General features: G+C 51.9%; 1 long non-coding RNA gene across 1 annotated transcript; it reads left to right on the top strand.

The window, feature by feature from the left end:
- Positions 1 to 13,459: 13,459 nt before the first annotated feature.
- On the top strand, positions 13,460 to 18,518 carry LOC309866255. Its single transcript, XR_014312531.1, has 4 exons — positions 13,460 to 13,681; positions 15,772 to 15,928; positions 17,429 to 17,463; positions 17,685 to 18,518. It is a non-coding gene; the product is annotated as an uncharacterized lncRNA (long non-coding RNA).
- Positions 18,519 to 18,776: the final 258 nt, after the last annotated feature.

Raw genomic sequence — 18,776 nt, 5'->3', positions numbered from 1 at the left:
TGAGCCACCCAGGCACCCCTAGGTCTCCAGTCTTCTACAAAAACCGATATGGGGTACGGCTACATACTGCCAGGTTCTCCTTTCTCACTTAAGGGTTGATGCTCCGCAAGACAGTCCTGGTTAAAGTCTCCAGGCTCTCTGAACCATTTTATTATCCTTAGGCACTATAAACACAGGCTTCTAGGCCCTCAAAGCTTGTGAAGACATTTGCAACTGGAGAAAACATGGAGCTAAAAATAAAAAACTGCAAAAATGGGGACGCCTAGGTGGCTCAGTCCATTCAGCATCCAATTCTTGATTTTGGCTTAGGGTCATGGTTTTGGGCTCCACACTCAGCAGGGAGTCTGCTCAAGATTTGCACTCTCCTCTCTGCCCCTCTTCTCGCTCCTATGTCATAAGATCTCTTTTTAAAAAAAATGAAAATTTTAAAAATTATAAAGTATCAAAATTTCATAGTAGAATAAAAATACTTTTTAATGTGGGATTTGAGCTCATATTAACATATTTGTTTGGGGAGGGGGGAGTGATTTATAAGATTTTAAGTAATCTCTACACCCAGTGTAGGCCTCGAACTCACAACCCTGAGATCAAGAGTTACCCACTTTACCAGCTGAGCCAGTCGGGTGCCCCTTAACATATTGGATATGATAGAGACTAGGACTTCCAAAGGTCATAAAATCATTCTGGGTTTCTTCAGTTCCACAGTCTCTTTCAGCTACCACTTTCTCTTCTCTGTTTCTTGATTGTCTCCTTGGGAAGAAACAGAAGACTTGGCTCCCTGTCTGGAGCAAAGCCCCTCTCTGAAAAAAAGCACAGATTTTTTTTTTAGAAACTAAATAGTCTCATTTTCCCCTGCTCCATGCACAGTCCCTTGGGGCCTATGAGATTTTTTTTTTTTTTTTTTTTTTTTTTTTACTTTCTCCCATTTCCCTGGCCTTCAACAACCTGGTTGGTTGGTTGGTTTGTTTGTTTGTTTGTTTGTTTTGCTTTCTTCCATTTCCCTGGCCTTCAACAACCTGTTTTATCTTTTTCTTTAAGCCTGAGTCTTCTCTCCTCAACCTTTGGTCCTTGATGGGCAGAGGCAGCAGCCCAGTGTTGGGAGCAGGCTGTGCAGCAGGAACCACATTGACCTGAAATACGACCCAGCCATTTGCTGTGACGGTTTTTCTCCATCTTCTGAGTGCTCCCAGTGACTACTGTTGCATCTCAGAGAAACTGGATGGTGGTTGAGAGCAACACAGTAATGAAGCTCCAACCTCTGCCTTGTAGGGCCTCGGACATTCAAAAGCCCTGCTGCCCGGTGGGGGCCACCTCACACTCAGAGGTGCAGGCTAGAGGGTCCTCTTCCCCTACACCTCCATCCTGTCAGACTGGGCCCCCACACCTCCTCGTTTCAGCCTCCCCCAGGCCATTCCACCTCATCCACCTCATCCTCATTAAAGCGCCCGCTGAAAGGGGCCGATTGTTTTCAGATTCTCGGCAGTGAGTTATTGATCAACACTGATAGTGTGAGGAGCTTGATCTCACCCCAGCTTGGCAGAGATTAATTAGCTTGATTCCCAAGCATAATTCCTAATTAGGCATAGGAAGAAACAAAACACAAAGGAACTATTCTTTCCCTATTCTTTCCCTAGAACCACCGGCCTTTCTGTCCTGGGTGGAGGGGGAGGAGCAGGAAACCGAGGACAAGGAAGCAGGTAAACAGGTCCTAGCAGCAGAGCACTTCCCTCCTGTTCCCATCCTGGGGCAACCAGCTCCTGAGTACAAACAATGCCTTCCTGCAAGGACTGCCTGTGAAAATGCGTGTTTAATTTTCCAACTTTGTTCCCAGCCTAATGGTGCACATGAAGGCACAATTAAGCAGGAGGCTTTGAAGTACCTGCTCTAGGCTCGCCCATCCACTGGGGACTGAGGATGCCAGCAGAGGAGAACCCAGCTCCACTGGGATGGGGGAGAAAGGTTGGATGGGGAGGGGATAATCGCTGCAAGACAGGAGTAGAGATAGTGAAAGAACCATTTCCTGCAGATGGGAAGCAGGAGACCTCTTGCTCTATTATTGACATTTTCTAGAACTTTCCAGCTAGGACTGACAGCCCAAGTGGCTCTTCCCTGGGAGTGGGGAGGGCAGTGTGAAGTAGGAGGGACCTATAACCTTGCAGCCCTGAAATCTGACTAAACCAACATACCTAGCTGCAGTTTCCTCTTCTGTAGGGTGGGGATAAATAATAATCACACTAGCTCCCATGATTATGAGAATTAACTAAGGAATTCCGAGGTGCATGGCACACAGGAGGCACTTCCAAGCCCCCCCTAATGAAAGCAACCCGAGGAAGCAGCAGATCAGAAAATGATGACTTGCACTCCTGTTCTTTCCCCACCCACCCACATTTGATAGGCCTGCTGGTGTGCCAGGCACGTGCTGCCCCCACCATTGCTGAGATCACAGAGGGAAGACAGACAAACGGCATTGCAGACAGTGTGGCCAGGGAAAGATAGGAGACTCAGTACAGAGAGACAAGGGCCCTGGCCAGGGGTGATGGCCAGCATGGGGACGCAAAGAAGCCATGCCACAAACTGAGTTTGACCAGGAAAGCAGTTGAGGGTTCAGGGCGAGCTGGTGATGAGCTCTGGAGGATTAGCAGCAGAGCGAGAATGGAGAGGATCCTCCGCCCCCTCCTCACCCCAACCACCCAACGTCCACACCACAAGGTGGACTCTGTCAACCCCTTCAAGTCTCCCTACTCAATGTGTGATCTCTCTTTGTCTGGATCTGGATCCAAACCGACCAACTTTGAAAGTACAGCGACGAGACCCTCGGGGAAATCGGAACACGGCTGGACCCTTGATGCTATTAAGAAAATAATCGTTTGTATTTTTGGAAGTGATATTGTGGTTGTTTTTCTAAAAGTTCTTGCCTTTTAGAGATGCACTTTAGAGTGAAGCGTTTACAGACGAAAGGAAATGGTGCCTGGAATTAGCCCCAGTGCAGTCCAGGGGGTGGGAGTAGGGGTAGTGTGGAAGGAGGAGGTCTGCATGAAACAAGGCTGGCTTGAGTTGACGGTGGTTATGTGGGGATTCATTATACTTTTTGCTTTTGTGATGTTTGACATTTTTCATAGTCAAAAGTTGAAAGAAAGGAGAAAGTTTTGAAGGCAGGAAGGAGGGGAGGAAGGGAGTGAAGGAAAGAAGGAAAAAGCTCTTGCTGCAGCGTCCCTTCCGACAGCTTCCCTGCTCCCTGCATCGGCAGGAGGAGAGCAAGCTGTTTTCTGCTCAGCCAGAGCAACGAGACCCATGTAGAGACAGGAGAGACATCCAGGGAGCAGCCCCAAAGCAGGGAGCCTCCCCCCTCCCCCGGGACCAGCCTACATCATGGAGAGACAGCAGGACAGGGTGACGTGGAGGAGTGTAGCTCAGGTGGTACCTGTGGCACCAAGTGGGGAAGGGTCATGGGACCAGGAAGGAGGTATTAGAAGGGAGAAGTATTAGAAGCAATGTGAGACTTCCCTAGCTAGGGGAGGGTGGCAGGGCCCTTGAGATTGGGGGTGTGTCTTCCCCCACCAGGCCCAGGGGCCGGACCTGCCACAAGGGCAAAGCTTCTCCCACAGGCCTTCCTCACCAATGACAGGCCTCCCCTGAGTCCTTGAGGGGGGAAGCATTGTCATTTCCCCGAGACTTCTCCAGAGGTTTCCAGCAGGACTGAAAACCCTCCTACAAGGACCCTCTCTCAGAGGAAGGGCTGTATCCTAGAGCAGCCTGCACGGGGGGGGGGGGGGGGGGGGGATGTGTGTATGTGTGTGGGGGGGGTGACATGTCCAGATTTGCCTAGGGAGGCTGGTAATGGAGAGGAAAGCATCTGCCAACCAGTGTGGGGAAGGTAGATTTTGCAACAACCTGGATGGTATTGGGCGCTTGAGGGGCCTGGGAAGACCAAATGTTTCATATTTGGGAAAGAGGCTGTCTAAACAAAGTAATTAGGAGGCTCCTTTGTAGTGATATGAAAGAGATGAATTGGGTTTAGCCGACATCAAAGGCCAGGAGATACAATGGGGAATGAGACTCACAGCGTGGGCAGGGCTGGGCCGGAGACCCCGCAGTCCTGGGCATGGGGGCAGCAAGTTCCCAATAGTGTGTCTTGAGGATCACTTTGAAGCCCCCCATAAAACCACCTCCCACTCATATCATGCTCTTCCTAAAACCTAGCTCTCAGTTGAAGATTTAACCTGACCAAGCCACCTTTTCAAAAGCACCATTCACCACCAACCAGGAGAAACACAGGAGCCTGCCCTCCGCTGTTCACCGTTGGGAAGGGAGCGCTCGCGACTGCTCTGGGCTTGGTAAACTGAGAAGAGGATGTGGGGCCCAAACGGGTGGTGCAGTCAAGCAAGCCCGGGCTGCGGGGTTCCAAAGAAGTGGGGGAGAATCCCGCTTCCGCCCCCACCAGCAGGGTGAGGGACCATGGGCTAGTGACAGCCTAAGCATAAACCGCCTTGCTTGTAAAGTGGAAATGACAGTCCCTAAGGGCAGCTGAAGCAAGGAAGCAGAGGGCAGATGACAGGCTGCACTGTGCATTCCAGGCCCTCCTGGGTGGGGATGGGGGCGGGGGGCTGTTCCCAGGGTTGGCCCCACTGCCCAGACTGCCCGCCCAGACCGGCCGGCTGGAACACAGGATGACTTCTGAGGTTCGTTTAACCCCGAAGTTCATTGATCCTACATCACAATCTCACATTCTCACTTTTTCTAGGGTGAAATGATATGATACCTGGGATTTGTTTTTTAAATATTCCAGGAAAAAAAAGTATAGAGGATAAAACAAAAACATCAGAATATTGATAATCATTGAAACTAGATGAACCTACATGAAGATTTGTTCCTATAATTGCTCCTACTTTTGTGTATGGTTAACACTGTTACCCATATTATAAAAAGTTGTATGTTGTCACACAATAAAAAGTTAAAATCATGAAAACAAATTCCAGTCCCCTGGAGCTCCATTCCCAGCTGGGGGAGCGATGGGGCTCCCTGTGCGTCCCCCCCCTTCAAACGTTTTCATGAAATGACAGGTGCCATACTAGGTGCTTTGAGAAATGAAGACGGTCACGGCACAGACCAGCAGGAAAGGCCAAGAGATGAATGAGAAATTACAAGGCAAGCCCCTCTGCACCCACACACCACACCAGGCTGGGGACCCAAGGCTCTGGGACCTGAGGAGGGAGCAGTTAACTCAGAAGAGAGGGTGTCCAGGAGGACCAACCATGGCGACAATCAGAGAGCATCAGGTCAGAACCACTGGCTGGGTGCCCGGGGGGCCTGTGGGCCCCACGTTGTTGGGAGCTTCAGAGCAGAAGCTGATGCACTGTACCACATCGAGTCTTAGAGCTGCTGAATGGAGCTGAATTCTATTTGAACCCATTTAGAGTCTTGTGAGACAGGAATCAGATGTCTGTTGAGCCATCAGGGCACTATAAGGTGCCTCCAGCCACTGACTTCATTCTTCTTCGTAGAAATAAATCAGGATTCCCAGACAAGCTACAGTCCCCTATCGGTTCCCTCCTTCCTTCAGTTACCCAGTTGCAAGACATTTCTCATTTCTCCCAATTCTGTGGGTCAGGAATTCCGGCAGGACTCTGCTGGGTGGTTCTTCTGCTCCATGGGGTGCTGGCTGGACTCACCCTACCTTCCAGGAGCTCACTGCCTAGTTGCAGAGGCAGGTGAATTAATGCATAGTTACAATGCTACATGATTACCACACTTCAAAGCTTCAATCTTTGGGGAGTCTGGGTGAGTTTGGTTGGTTAAGCATCAAACTCTTGGTTTCAGCTCAGGTCATGTTCACAGGGTCAAGAGATGGAGCCCATGTCGGGCTCTGTGCTCAGGGCAGAGTCTGCTTGAGATTCTCTCTCCTTCTGCCCCTCCCCTTGCTTGTGTGCTCTCTCTCTACATATTTATCAAATAAGTAAATAAATAAATAATCCCCCCCCCCCCCGCCAAATCTCCGGTCTTCATGAGTATGAGTCCTTCCTTGTCGATGAAAGGGTTCTTGGCTAGATAATGTTACTGTGTTAGCCAGCCGAGCACACACAGTCTAGAAAATGTACAGTTTAGTACTTTCCTCCTAGCTCAAGTCCTACCTTCCAAACACAGATTGGCCAGGGCAGGACGAGGTATACGTGTTGAGACAACCCCTGTACCCCATTCTGTGCACTGTCTCCCCCAGCTCCCTGTTACCTGGAGTCCTGAAGACTCAGCCTACAACTAAGGCTTGAGAGCCACTCAACAGCTCATCTACTAGGGGGCCCCTTCTCCTTCGTGGTTCTCTTTCCTCTAACTTCTCTTCCTCTCCTGGGTCCTACTTCTTGCCAGACAGGGGCTTCACCAGTCATTCGGCATCACTCTAGATGGACAGAGGGAAAGGGGACATCCAATCCCGTGAGCACATTGCCCGCATGTTATTCTGCTCCAAGACTTGACACTGCGTCATGAAATGTCCTTTTGTCCTGGCTCGGGGGTGCACACACCCCTGCAAGTGGGTGCGTGTTTGCAGATGGGGGGAGGAGATTTCTCTGAGTCGGGGCTGGGATGGAAGCCCTGCCCCTCTGCTGGCTGTAAATGAGGTGGGGGGCGGGGGCAGGAGGAGAGAGCCCCCCGCTGAATGAACAAGAGCCTGGTCAACCTCCCCCTCCTCAGTGAAGCCCAGTGGAAGTGGCAAGGAAGGCGACGTCCTTTTAGGAACTAGGGGACTCAGGTAGCTGAGGACCCTAAACAGTTTAAAATTGAACTTGCATCTCTTATGATCCCATGTGTCAGGAACTCTTGTCCTGCCCTGTTTTGCCACACCTGCGGGGGGGAGTGTTCCAGGGCCCACTAAAGAACCCCAGGCCTTCTTTAGTGCCCCCCCCAACGTGGCCGCATCAGGAGCAGCAGAGTGACATGCGACCAGATGACCTTTCGTGGGGAGACTCTCTATGCCCCATCCCAGCCTCCTTTCAGTTGCCAGCACCCCGATCCCATATATCCTGGAGGGAGAAATCCTCCTTCCCACACTCCTCCTTTGTGTTCCTTCGGCCAGGCACGAGGACCAACCGCTCAGCCCCCTTGGAGCTTGGTGGTCCTGCTTCACTTTTGACAGTCCCTCACCCCCACCATACCCTGTCTTCGGCCCCCCTACCTCATGGCCTTTTGACCTGCCCCCCAATCCTTCCCATGCCCAACCCAGATGAGACCCTTAAGTGTGAGTGCATGCTGGCTTCAACCTTGTTTCTGCTAAAAACAGAAATCATGTTTGTTAGTTGGCTTAGAAAAGGAGGTCAGTGAGGACGTGCGTCTGGGTTGAGCTCATACCTACCTTCCTGCTTCTGCTTCTATGACTCTGAAGCCAGTCACTAACTCCAGTCCACCCTCGAGGACAAGAGCATGCAGCCACACCTCTTACAAGGAAGAGTCTTCACATTTATGTTTGGAATTCTTCTGTGAGGAAGATTTGTCCCTTGTCCCTCATTCCACTCAGTCCTTTTAAATCTCAGCTTCTCATCTGTGAAGTGCAGGTAACAGCTGGCCTCAACCGAGAGGGTTGCTGGGAAGGTTTACCGACTACATGTGGAAAGCACTGAGCACCAGCAAAGGTTAAATCCAATGATCAGGAATGATCCACAAACACATCAAACCACCTGCGGGGATTGCCTTGAGGTCCACCATAGGGCTCTCGGTGCTGCTCTCCTCCAGACCCAGGGAGCGAAGGGCCTGCGAGGGGGCTGCTTGGAGCCGAGCTGGCGTTCGCCTGTTTCTGTCCTGTGAAACCCAGAGAAGAGAAGGGAGGTCTGGAGGTAGAATACCAAAAGCCTGCTGGAGGCATAGCCTTGCAGGCAGAAAGGGAGACAGTCAGGTGGAGAGAGCCCAGAGGGGCTCTGCTGAGACGTGTTTTGTGGACTGATTTGGAAGATTGTAAAAAGCTCGTGGGAATCGAACACCGGAGAAACTATCCTGCAGCCCACTCTTGAGGAGAGCTTTCCTCATTCTCAGAACAGCTCCATGACTGGAAACAACGCTAGCCTAGGGCCAGTTATCTGGATCTTGCTTTCCAGATTTTTCTGCCCACTTGCCTTGTGACCCTGAGCAAATGACTCAACTTGTCTGGGCTTCATATTCTATCTGCATAAATTGTGAGAAAGCTGAGAGAGAAGAGGACGAGGCCCAGGCCTTAGAGGTGAGGCCCTAACCCCCACTTCTCCCTCTGGCACCCCACTTTTCCTGGCCCAGCCTAATTTCCCACCATGCTTTCAAAGCAAATGCAGCAATCTGGGAGCTTGTAGAAGAACCGGGTCATTGTTGGAGGTTTCTCAGAATTCTAGTGTCTGCGCTGCCTATCTCTGCCCTCTGCTTCCTACACAGGCCCCCTTTGCTTCTCTGCACCCACACCTGACTGTCGCCCCACCCCCAAGACTGCTCCCTCCTGTTGCTCCCCAGCTGCTGCCAGGGCCACAGGGACCCCTGGGGGGACAGCTTTATGCAGGTCTCAGGGGTGGCCCCTCTGAAGAGGGGATCCTATCCTTTTTCCTCCTTGCTTATGGGTTTTTAAAAAAGATTTTATTTACTTATTTGACAGAGAACATGCAGGAGAGGCAGGCAGAGGGAGAAGCAGGCTCCCCGCAGAGCACAGGCTGACACTCCCCACACCATGAGGAACTCAATCCCAAGACGCTGGGATCATGACCTGAGCCAAAGACAGAGGCTTAACAGGCTGAGCCACCCAGGCGCCCCTCCTGGTTCATGTTTTGGCAAAGGCAAGCCATGATCAGAAAGGCTGTTGGGACTCCAAGCCTCCGGAAGGGAGGGTCAGCCTCAGGTTTTTCCGCGCAATCACTCATGACCCCGCTGTGGCGTGTTCCTGGACTGACACGGAGCCCTTCTTGCCCTTTCAGGGAGGAAGCGTAGAGTCTGGGGACAGAGATCCCAGGCTGGGAAAGGGCTTTTCAGAGGTGGGGTTGGGGTGAGGCGGATGAACAGTTGATTTTTTAAACCGGCCCTCTCCTGCCTGGGAGGGCTTTCTAGACCGAAGCCGCCTCCGCCGGCTGCTGCCTCAGCGTCACGGTATAGCCCACTCTGCGAACCCGCTGGCATTTTCCTCCACCCCCAGTTTTCCTGCAGCCCCTGCCCTCCTCCCGCCACCCAAGCCCGAGGCTCCCACCCCTGGCCCCGCCAGCTCTAACTTCCAGCGCTGGGGCGCCCCCTGCTGCCCGGAACTGTTGTGACCTTCGGGCCGAGGGTTCGGTCTGGGGGGTGCTGGTTGAGTCTACCGTCACGTGGACACGACCTTAGTGGTTCTCGATTAAAAAAGAACCTCTCTGTGGCCCACGGGCCGGAACTGTGCTGGGTGTCGGGGAAGACACAGAGTGAGTCTCTGCTGGGTTCCGGCCTGGGGGGCGAGGTAGCAAAACCACACGCTATGAGCCTCCCCACCTCCTGCCCCGGAGCGCCACACCCATGCCCCCCAACACGTACACCTGACCCCCCCCCCACCCATTCAGCCCGCCCCCAGGCTCTGCGCCACCCTCCCCGCTCCGAAGGGAGACTCCACGCGCCCTCGAGGAGTGGGTCGGGCGAGGCAGCGTCAAGGGCCCTTCCCTGCCGATCGAGCTAAGGCGCCGGGTGCTCTTCTGGCTTGCCCGAGTGGGGGGGAGGGGGACTATGCAGCAGCCAATGACAGGGGCCCGGCCGCGTCCCCTTGTGCCACACTCTCTGCCGGGTTCCGCCAAGAACCAAGCCTGTTTTTCCATCCTCCAGCCCTCGTTGACCGCTCTGAGCTCCAAGGGCCCCCACACCAGGACCGGAGCCCATTCACCCCATGAGGCTAAGCAGGCTCAGTCCCCCCCCCCCCCCCCCCCGCCCAGCACACTGGAGGGGCCCCCCGGGAATGTTTTAATTTATTTTAAAATCAGAAGGAAGACAAACGTTTAGGCTTAAAATACTTTGATATAGAATATTAGCACTTCCATCTTTAGAGCAACACGGTTGTAAAATACAACTCTAAATACTATTTTGATGTAGAAAAGGGTCCGTGAAGGCAAAAGTGCTCAGCCCCCCCCCCCCCCCCCACACACACACACAGTCCTAATGAACCCCCGGACATGACTGTCCACCTGGGCAGCCATCTGAGGTCCCGCAGAGCTACGGTGTTGGCAAAGGCCAGATTCCTTGAACTTTGCTGTGTTCGGATTCTCTCTGTAGAGCCTCATGTGGAGTCTTTGCTTTTTATTTTCTCTCCTTAATAAAAATGTGTAATGCTTACATTGCCAGAGAACAAACAGAACCCTGGCTTGTGTTTCACATCTTAGGAAATGGTTCTCGAGTACTTTTGGCTATTTCTTCATGTTCCTGGTAGTCACAGGTTCGACCCCCTTTGGAATGGAGGGGCAGTATATCAGGATGTTGGTGGGTGGAGTGAGCAAGTGAGCCCCTCCAGCGCTCCCTCCCCCGGCTGATCTATCTGGAATCTTGGCTCTGACTTCCAGAGCTCTTCTTCCAGATCCCAGACCTGCCCCCAGGCCGTCTCCCAGTCCAACAGCTCTGAGGCTTATCTTCTTTTAACAGGCCACCCTCCTAAGTGTCTTCAGCACTGGCCGCCTCAGGGTTCTGGAACCTTCTTCCCTATCCACTTTGTTACCTCCCCCACTATGTTGGTCTGCTTTGGTGTTGGTCTGCTTGGGCTGCCATAACAAAGCACCCCAGACTCTGTGGCTAAACAACAGAAACTTATTCTCCCACAACTCTGGAGGCTGGAATGTGCTGGTGGGTTTGTTTCTTCTGAGGCATCTTTCCCCGGCTTGTTGCTGGCCCACTTCTCCTCTCTATCCTCTCAGGGTCACCCCTCAGCATATGTGTGTCCCAATCTCCTCTTCTTAGAAGGATGCCAGTCATTGAATTAAGGCCCATCCCAGTCACCTCATTTTAACATAATTACCTCTTCAAGGGCCCTATCTCCAAATACAGTCACATTCTGTGGTACTGGGGGGTTCAACATATGAGTTGGGGGGAATGACACAATTCAGCCCATGATATCCTCCACCACCTCCATCTCCATGTACAGAAATGGTTGACAAAAGGACAGACATCTTTGGGGGCCATAGGGTAGATTGATGGAAACTATGGCTTTTGACAGGCTAAGTGCTGCTGAGGGCGTGCCCAGCATGGAGACTGGGAGAGGGAACACTTGTCTGGGAGAGGAGGATGTTCTCCTCAGATGGGTCCATTCGGCAACCCCTTGAAAAGACTGCCTCCCAACGCTAGTGAAATAGTTATCATCAACGGGAAGGACTTAGTGCCCCTTCATCTAAATTGATGGATACTCTTTGTACTCCCATGTAAAAATTACAATAGAAAGTAGCAGCCCTCCATCCCCCAGACCTACCTGGCCCCTGGTGCCTCAACCCAGATATTATTTGCTTTTCCAACCAAAAGTTCAGATCCTTGTTCCAAAAATTATTCAACTGCTAAAACTCCAAATTCATGAATTAAATTTACGAGGAATCTCATAAAGAATTATTTTCAGAGGAAACTTTTATAGAACTCGTCTATGCATGTCCAGTGCTTGGATTTTTGAACATTCTTGAAAACTTCCTGGGGTACCTGGGCGGCTCAGTTAGTTTAGCATCTGCCTTCGGGTCTGGTTGTCATCTTTGGGTCCTGGGATCCAGCCCAGTGGAGAACCTGCTTCTTCCTCTCCCTCTGCCTGTGCTCTCTCTCACTATTTCTCTGTGTCAAATAAATAAATAAAATCTTTAAAAAAAAAAGGATACTAACTTCCAAGGGGCCTCCTGCTCTGCCACCCCCACCCCCAGATTTTTTTGTCCCACTCATTTAGCTGGTGCTTACTCTGAGTCAAGTTCTTCAAAAAGCCAGAAGAGGGATAAAGTGGGGAAAGATTAATCTTTTCCAAAAAGAATTATTCCCAGGATTCCAAAGCCAATGCAAATTAAACATACATATATATTTTAAGATAAAATACTGTTTGGCGCTTTCCAAGTCGGTGCTCCTTTCCATTACTACACTTCCAGATCTGTGTTCTGAGCCCGTCAGTTCTGCTAGTAAAGTCAGAAAGAGCCAGAGTCACTTCTTAATCCTACCGGTTCTGGCTGGGCGCCTTTCTGGCCCTCCCTTAACCTGGCCCTCATCACACCCCCCCTCCCCCCAACTCCCCCCTTGTCCTACTCCTTCCCCATCCCTCCCCCTTCCCCCCCCTTCCCCACCCCTTCATCCCCCACTCCCCACCCCCTCCAGGTAGAAGCTGAGGGAGGTGAGAGAGGACAACTCCTGCAGCTGTCTCATCTCCTTCAAAGCAAACCCCTCTGCTCCCATCTCCAGACGCTGACTGGGCTTCAGAGGAACTGTCAGTCCCAGCCTGATGGCCGCTCTGCCCCGAGTTGCTGGTACGGAATACTGCTGGCCCCGAGCTGCCCCAGATGCAGAGTTCAAACCCGGAGTGAGCCAGGCTGTCTGGTGCCTCGCCTTCCCTAACGAAACGAAACACAGCCTCCTCTGCTGCCCCGTTCTCTGGCAGGAAGGGCCTGGACCAGACCGCAAACCTTTCTGGGAACTCCTGTAAGATACAAGACATCCTGCCTCTGTATCTCACCTCCCTAAGCACACTGCACGCCCCTGTTCTCCTCACCAAACCCAATACACTCAGGGCAAATTCCAACCCAGAGAGCTGCGTTAGCATACAGGCTCACATTGTCCTGAGGGCCTGGGACGCTCTCCAGAAGCATTGCCCAGGTCCCCTTGGGAGCCTCCAGACGTTGTCGTGCCTGGGCCCACCAACAGGCCTTAGAGGTGCCCTGTGTGGATGAAGAGACACTGAGAGCTCAGCCCCCTCCCAGCCTCTGCGAGGCGCTGCCCCTGGGCCTGCATTTCTTCAGGGGGGAGCGCCAGAGTAACAGGAACAGCAGGAACAGCGCTGCACCAGCCTGGAGGCCCCAGCCCAGGGTCCCACTGTGCTCCGTGTGGTTAGGAAGACTCCCCTCCCACCCCTGGTCTCGTCCTCCACCCTGACCCTGGAGCCTTTACTTGGGCCCCGAGCCGCCCCAAGACCCTTGTGAAAATCTTCACGTTAAAAATAAAATTTTTTTTTTTTTAACGTGGGCACCTGGGTGGCTCAGTCTGTTAAGCGTTTACCTTCAGCTCAGGTCCTGATCTCAGGGGCCTGGGATCCAGCCCTGCATCTGGCTTCCCGCTCAGTGGGGAGCCTGCTCCCCCCCCCCCACTGCATCTGCCTGCTCATCCTCAGGTGCGTTCTCTCCCTCTCTCTCTCGTGCTCTCTCTCAGATAAGTAAATAAAATCTTAAAAAAGGCGGGGTGGGGGGGATAAAGTCTTCACAAGGAATAGACTTAGTTCCCGGGGGCAGGCGGGGAACAGGCCCCTCATTGTTCTTCCTCTGCCCGTTTCTTCAGTCTTTCTTCTCAGGCACCTCCGCCCAAAACACACTTATCGCTTCCTTCCTTCCTCACCCACAACAGTCAACGTTTGGAGTCCTGGAGGCTGCAGGCCCGCAGACTCACCCGATGGAGCTCTGTCTGGAACCCAGGGTTAGGCTCCGCTGGGGGGGGCCTCCCTCGCCTGCCGTTCTGTCCTGAGACATTTCCCATCTCCCGTGGTCCTGATACCCCAGGGCTACCCCTGAGACGCCTGGAGGTAAGTTGACACCAGCCTGGGTTCTCATGGTTTTGATAGCAGTAGTCAGGCAGGAATCACTGCCCCCCGAAGAGGCCCCCACATGAAACCAGTATGCAAACCCTTGCGACCTGAGGGAATCATGAAATCTTGAAGTAGGAGGCACTTTGAAGTTGCCAGCTCAGCTGTGACCCAGCGCCCTCCACCAAGGCCCCCCTGCCTCTACCGGCTTGTGGCCAACTAGGGAGACCCTCCTTGCAGTGTGGCCCAGCCTCCCCTCAGAGCAACAGGGAATGAGCGGTACTAACAGTAACGAAGCATTATGGAACTCTGTGATGGGACAGGCACTCAGGGATATGACAGGGGTGTTGCCAGTGCCCTGTGGAGTAGAGCCAGAGTCTACCCTGCTCGTGGTGGGGATATATTCAACACCAGGAAGAAGAGCTCCTGAAAAGGCACCTCTCTGTGCCTCAGTTTCTCCGCTCATAAACTGGGATAATAAAAATACCTATTGCCTTTCAGAGTTAAGTGAATATATATCTTAAATATTTCACAGATTGCTTAAAAATGTACCTGGTATCTAGTCGATGCTATATAAATGTTACTATGTGAGTCTATCAGTCAGGGTCCATTCTGGAGCGAAAACTCCACAGTAATTTGAACAGGGAAGTTTTGTTTTGTTTTTTTGTTTTTTTTTTAAAGATTTTATTTATTTATTTGACAGATAGAGATCATAAGTAGGCAGAGAGAGAGAAAGAGGAGGAAGCAGGCTCTCCGCGGAGCAGACAGCCCGATGCGGGGCTCGATCCCAGGGTCCTGGGATCATGACCCGAGCCGAAGGCAGAGGCTTTAACCCACTGAGCCACCCAGGCACCCCTTGTTTTGTTTTTTTTTAAAGATTTTATTTATTTATTTGAGAGAGAGACAGTGAGAGAGAGCATGAGCGAGGAGAAGGTCAGAGAGCGAAGCAGACTCCCCGTGGAGCTGGGAGCCTGATGTGGGACTCGATCCCGGGACTCCGGGATCATGACCTGAGCCAAAGGCAGTTGTCCAACCAACTGAGCCACCCAGGCGTCCCAGAACAGGGAAGTTTTTTCTTTTTTTAAGACTTTATTTATTTAGGGGCACCTGGGTGGCTCAGTGGGTTAAGCCTCTGCCTTCGGCTCGGGTCATGATCCCGGGGTCCTGGGATCGAGCCCCACATCGGGCTTTCTGCTCTGCAGGGAGCCTGCTTCCTCCTCTCTCTCTGCCTGCCTCTCTGCCTACTTGTGATCTCTGTCAGATAAATAAAGAAAAAATCTTAAAAAAAAAAAAAAAAAGACTTTATTTATTTATTTGACAGAGAGATCACAAGTAGGCAGAGAGGCAGGCACGGGTGGGGGTGGGGCAGGGAAGCAGGCTCCCTGCTGAGAAGAGAGCTTAACCCTGGGATCATGACCTGAGCCAAAAGCAGAGGCTCTAACCCACTGAGCCACCCAGGTGCCTCTGAACAGGGAAGGTTTAACATAAAAACTTACCAGCTGTAACAGAGGATTGGAGTAACACTAGGGAGTATAAGAAGAGCACATGACAGGAACTGGTAAAAAGCTGCTGGCTGAGGGGGAAGGGCCCCCACACCAGACCTGTTATAGGGGGCACAGCTGGGCCCACTGGGTACCACAGAAGTCACCATGGTGTTGCAGCGGTGGAACTTGCTAGGAATGCGCCATCTGGGGGGCTGGGGAAAGCTGGGCAAGAAGGTGTCAGCCCATAGGCATGGGTTTGCTGATGGTTCTGTGTGCTGTTGGCCACTACACGCCTCTGGCCTGCAGTGGGTGTGTGGCCCAGGCTGTGGAAGGGGAAGCTGGACCCAGTGAAGCCGCTGAGGCTGGTCATAGGAGCCTGCGCCTGGGCACCCCAGAGCCACACCCTTTCCTCCTCAGTGTCTCTCCAGTGCCCTCTCCTCACAGAGCTTTGGTGCCAGCTGCCAGCATTGGGGGGGAAGATTTACAGGGCCCTTATTTAACTTCACAGAGCAGGCGGAAGGGATAAAGTCAAATCAGAGATGCAGGAAGTCAACAATGGACACAGTGAGCTATTATTATTTTTATTATTTGCATTCTTTACATAAGCCCTTTAGGAAGTCGGGGTCAGAAGGACAGAAATGCTGGAAGAACTCTGGGCTTCACCATGCTGGCTTCAGGGGGTCCCGGGCCACACACAGTGGACTGCACAAGTCCGGGGCTCCTCTCCGCCGGGTGAGGGGGCTTGGACGCCCCTGAGACGGAGGTGAGTGTTTGAGTAGGACAAGGCAAGGCCAAACCAAGCCTTGGGACTATGGATGTTTCCCAAGGCCTAATTTGTGAGTTGGGGACTGCAAAAGAGGCAAGGACCTGAAGGGGTTTGCTGAGGCCAACCTGGCATGGCATCGGGACGCACCTCTGGGGTCAGTTCCTTGTTTTGCCAGAGACAGCAAAGAGCAGGATTGGAGATGGAAGTGTGGCAGGGATCCCATTAACCAGACTTACAAAGGGGCCCCAGAGGGCTGGAAGATGCGGTGACTTTATTGCTCCTTGTGGGGGGAGCAGCAAGGTGTTTGGCTCACATTTCAGTGTGTCCTGTGGCCACCAGAGGACCTCAGAAGTCATGCACTCCTCAAAACAGACTAAGGTCCCTAGGAACCGTGCCTGGAACTTTCCTGGGATCCGAACCTGATCTCGCTCCTCCACGCTGCTGCAGAGAGTGGCCCATAGACCACCACATCAGCAACGCCTGGGAGCATGTGAGAAAGGCAGACTCTCGGGGCCCCTCCCCATAGAGTGACTCAGAACTCATATCTTTGAACCCCTGAGGGATTCGTGTCCATCAGGGTTCCAGAAACCCCGCTGAGGTCCAGCCATGTAACTCCCCAGTGCAAACGCACATGAGGGTCCTCCTGTTAAAAGATGAACAACCTCAAAACAGCTGCAGAATTCTGTTTTGTGGGGCGCCTGGGTGGCTCAGTGGGTTAAGCCACTGCCTTCGGCTCAGGTCATGATCTCAGGGTCCTGGGATCGAGTCCCGCATCCGGCTCTCTGCTCAGCAGGGAGCCTGCTTCCCTCTCTCTCTCTGCCTGCCTCTCCGACTACTTGTGATTTCTCTCTGTCAAATAAATAAATAAAATCTTAAAAAAAAAAAAAAGAATTCTGTTTTGTTTTTGCTGGGGTACAAAATATGCAACATAAAATTTGCTATTTTAACCCTTTTGGGATGCACGATTCAGTGGCATTGACTACATTTGTATTGTACAGTCACTGTAATCCATCTCCAAGCTCTTCCATCTTCCCAAACCAAAACCCTGTAGCCCTTAAATAATAACACCCCATTCCCCAGCCCCCAGGGCCCTGGCAGTCACCCCTCTATTCCCTGTGTCTATAAGCGTGACTGTTCTCGGTACCTCATATATGTGGAAGCAGGAGGCATTTTCCTTTTAGTGTCCAGCTTATCCCACTGAGCAGAATGTCTTCAAGGCTCATGCAGTGTGACAGCAGAGTGCTAAGCCAGTGTGGCCCTTGTGGGCCCAGGTCAGTGGCTGCCCAGGTCATATGCCCACATGCTACTCTAGAGCAGTGAAAGAAAGAAGACATGTTTGAACAAGTCCCAAGATAACTACTCAGTGTTTCCTCAAAGCAGAGGCTTTGGGATTGTGTGTGTGTGTGTGTGTGTGTGCGCGTGTGTGTGTGCACATTTTTCAAAGCCAAGGATGAGAAACTAGAGAACGTTTTCCTAATTACATCTATACGGCAACAGGGAAAACAGGGAAGGCATTTTCAAGGTGTGAAAAGGTCAGCTCGGGGCGCCTGGGTGGCTCAGTGGGTTAAGCCGCTGCCTTCGGCTCAGGTCATGATCTCAGGGTCCTGGGATCGAGTCCCGCATCGGGCTCTCTGCTCGGCAGGGAGCCTGCTTCCTCCTCTCTCTCTCTGCCTGCCTCTCTGCCTGCTTGTGATCTCTGTCTATCAAATAAATAAATAAAATCTTTAAAAAAAAAAAAAAAAGAAAAGAAAAGGTCAGCTCGGCCTGGAGTTTTCAGTAGGGACCCTGGAGAGAAGAGAGAGGCCATCTCCACGTCACACGTCTGGGGAACACAACGCGGCCCCCCGCTTCCCCCTACTCCTCCACTGAGAGGTCCAAGCCCCAGAGGGGTGGTATCCCCCATGCTCCCTGTGGACGCTGTAATTTATCCTCGACGAGGAGCTGGACGCAGTGTCGGCGTGTGCATGGAACACCACAGGTCACGTCACAAAGCATGACCCTCCAGAAATGTGGCCAAGGGCACCGAGTCCGAGATTACCTTCCGCCAAGCAAACTGACTTAACCCCTTGCCTAAAATAACGTCATGTGTATGATTTCAGTTTATTCTCAAAATCATCAACGTATTGCTATTTTCAGTAACTGATGTTGCATTTTACTGACCACTGCCTCTCTCACATGGCAGAAATCTCACCGAAGTAGTAAAATGAAATCTGAACCTCCATCTTTTGAACAAAACAGCTTTATTGCTTTGAGGGCGTGGAGAAGTTTAGGGGAGATAGATTTCAGGCAAGTAAACTCCCTCGGGGTTTTTCATGAAGACCCGAAAATGGTTTATCATCAGCTTATCAGTTACTCTATTGAAATGGAAGATTTTTATGGTTCTGGAAAAGCCTGTTTCTTCTCCACCGCAGTGCTACCTGATTTTACACCTCCTTTGTTCAGTTGACTCTGACCTCATCACTTCTACCAAAGTACACATCAACCCGGATCCTGCAAAATCTCACACATTTCAAATGGGACGCCTGGGTGGCTCAGTTGGTTAAGCAGCTGCCTTCGGCTCAGGTCAGGATCCCAGCGTCCTGGGATTGAGTCCTGGCTCCGCAGGGAGCCTGCTTCTCCCTCTGACTCTGCCTGCCACTCTGTCTGCCTGTGCTCGCTCTTGCTCTCTCTCTGACAAATAAATAAATAAAATCTTAAAAAAAAAAATTGCTGCCTTTCAGTAAATTCTGGATACGTTATCTGGTTTTGTCCCAGGCTCTTAAAATGCTTTTTCAAGAAACCTGCTCGGACCTGTGGCAAGAAGCGACGCTGAGGTTTTCTTTCTGAAGAGGAGTTGCAGAAACAT

The sequence above is a fragment of the Mustela nivalis genome (genome assembly GCF_964662115.1).
Source record: "Mustela nivalis genome assembly, chromosome: 6".
Taxonomy (NCBI): Eukaryota; Metazoa; Chordata; class Mammalia; order Carnivora; family Mustelidae; genus Mustela; species Mustela nivalis.
The sequence above is the reverse complement of the archived record's forward strand: the minus strand, read 5'-3'. Positions and strand labels throughout refer to the sequence as shown.